The sequence below is a fragment of the Penaeus monodon genome, chromosome 34 (assembly GCF_015228065.2).
Source record: "Penaeus monodon isolate SGIC_2016 chromosome 34, NSTDA_Pmon_1, whole genome shotgun sequence".
NCBI lineage: Eukaryota > Metazoa > Arthropoda > Malacostraca > Decapoda > Penaeidae > Penaeus > Penaeus monodon.
The window spans coordinates 14,571,960-14,574,838 of NC_051419.1; the positions used below are offsets into that span (position 1 = coordinate 14,571,960).

Consider the following 2,879-nt stretch of genomic DNA (forward strand, 5'->3'; position numbering starts at 1 on the left):
CTTATTCTTTTATCTGATCTCTTTTGCCATCAGTAATATGCAAAGAGTGGAAAGGTCATTGAGGAATCCACTTGCCACAAAGCTGACAATGCAATGTCATATCATTGTCCAGCAGGAGGTGAAGTGTTAGGCATAAATAAAAACGGAATAAAAAGTGTAAACAACAAATAGTGAATGGTGATGAACATAATAAGGAGGTAATCATCTCAACTACATACAGTGTATCACCAATATAAACAAAAATGAACCCACTGTCTCCGGGCCAGTTGGGAAAGCCAATATGCCTAAACTCTGAGGTGTGCATAAACAACCAATACACTTGTTTTTATGCCACATGTGCACCAATGAAGTCTTAGTCTAGGCTGTGATACTGGCATGTACAAGATGGTGAGATGGCCCTCCTTGGCATGGCATGATATGCATACCATCTGGGGCCAAAGAGTTAATGAACAAAGTTATTACTGATACCACATGATTCCAGCTCCATAACAACATAACTGCATTAACTCATCAGGAACTGTAATGAACATGATCTGAGAGATATAAGAGGCCCAACAAATTTTCAGGTTTCCATTCTCATGGACTTCATTACTCTGACAGTCCTCTACAGATAACAGTACTATGAGAAACGTTAATTAAAATCTCACATTCAATGTCATGGCCAAGCAAGATTACAGCTACGAATCCTGAATCACTTTTATTATTCTGAATTATCGCTGTCACATTGCACTTTATGAATTTTGGTTTCTACTACTGTAATGTTAAAAATTTAAATCACCGAATAAGCAGGGAATGTAAGTTCCATGAGTTGAAGGGTCAAGTAAGCTGTTATTTTAGGGAGCTGTGTATTGTATCATTTCAGCTATAAAAAGGTGATCATCACAATTACCATTTGCCATTCATCTCCTGCAAAATACCATAGAAAGAGAGAAAATATTCCAAGTTTAAAAAAATGATGCAAAGACATTATCAAAATCAAGTCACAAGTCACTTTGTAAACATATTTCACTATAAGGTTACAAAGTTCTTTTGGTTTCAATACATTCACGTCTAAAATGACCCAGAATGTTACTTTTAAGAAAGACATATACCACTGGTAAAATTAATGCAACTTATACACTCTTCATACAAATATATCTTAGATGCTGATACCAACCTGTGGGCCATGGTAAAATACACAGAGGGATCACATATACAAAAAGTTAGGTATTGCAGGTAAAACAGTGTAAAAAAAAATCAGCTAAAATAACAGTAAAAAAAAAAATAATAAAAAATAAAATAAAATAAAGGTCAAAACTGCTTCCTTCTTAGTCCCTTCTTCAAACAATTTCCAACACTTTTGCATCTTTTAGTTATATTCATAGAGGAAATAACTTTAAGTAGCCTAGATACAACAGAGACCCTATTCTAAATTTGAAGACTGAACCACAACATCAAGGGAAAGATATCAGTAGGATATGGTCTAAAGAGGCTAATAAAATACACTGTCTTAAATGAACTTGCTTTGTTTTAAGATCTATTCCAACACCAAAAATTGTGTGCTGTAATGTATTACTGAAAATTTCTACAGGATTACTGATTTACTTTGATTCTAGGTTCTGAAAATCAACCAAAAATGTGTTTATTCTTCAAAATTTTCACTACATGGGAAATATATACAAGGAAACAAAGACACAGCCTTGGAACCAAGCAAGTGCCTATCACATATCCATCCCAGTTTAGAGTGATAAAAAAAAAACAGCACAGGTCACAATCTGTACAGAAGCAGAAATAAGTGAACCTTATAATTTTGTGTCATATTTCATAATTCATATAAAATAATTACTGCTACCTGAGAATATGAAAATGGATGTTGTTGGCTGCCATGCAATTTTGGCTGCCATGTAATTACTCCACAACCTACTACAGATGATGAGTTGTCTGAGGCACTCTCACACACCTAACCCTGTCAACAGAGCCCAAAGAAGGTCAACAAATTCAAACAAAATTTTATAATCCTAATAAGGCCTAGTTCTTTCATAACCATAGCAAAGTCAATAGTAAGTCAAAATGGTGTGGTTATTCTCCCTTTGCTTTGTTTTTGTCTAGGGCTAAATTTCCAATAATTTCTTTAAACAGCATTTTTCAAAAATCACTAAGCTAATTACTAATTATAAAAGAAAATTATACCATGTTTTCACAATGACAAAAATGAATTAAATCAGATATTTTCAGTCTACACCAAAGAAACATGTCAGTTCAAAATGCTCTCATTTTCCATCAAACATTTCGTTACTAAACCACATCTCCAGTATCAAGATATTAAGTACTGGGGAGGAAGCTCAGGGGACATTCTATTTTAAAGGAGTTTATCACTATAACAAGCTTTAGAACAAGGTCTGTCATTATAATAGGTTTTACACTCTGTGGTCACCTCAACAAGGTTGCTTCTGAATCATTCAAAGGCAACAGAAAACCTTGTAAAATGACTGGTAAAGCTTAAGAAGCCAGGAATGAGGTTTTGAGCAGAAAGATTACTGTAACAAGATTGTGATCAGATTATATTCTATAGAGGCAAACTAGGTAGGTGGTAGAGATACCTATATACTGTAGCTAGCGAATCAAGTAAAATATGCAGCCTACTATTAGCCCGAAAAGCAGCGAGGTATCTTATGATATTACATCCTACCACTGGCTGAATACAAGGTGATGCCAGAAAATAGTGTTTCTGTATCTGAAGACCATCAGGCTGCATTATAAAGTTCATAAAGAGGGTAGACTATAACATTTGTAAAACCATTAAAATGTTTGCAGGTAAGCAGGTACTTACAAAATTTTCTTGGTTTCTACAAGGTGTTTTGACTAAAGATATGCACCCAACTTTTCAGAAGAAAAGGTTT

General features: G+C 34.4%; 1 protein-coding gene across 1 annotated transcript in view; it reads right to left on the reverse strand.

Moving 5' to 3' along the window:
- Positions 1–2,879, reverse strand: part of LOC119594919 (store-operated calcium entry regulator STIMATE-like) — a gene marked incomplete in the record, with an annotated part of 15,855 nt that overhangs the window by 2,168 nt on the left and 10,808 nt on the right.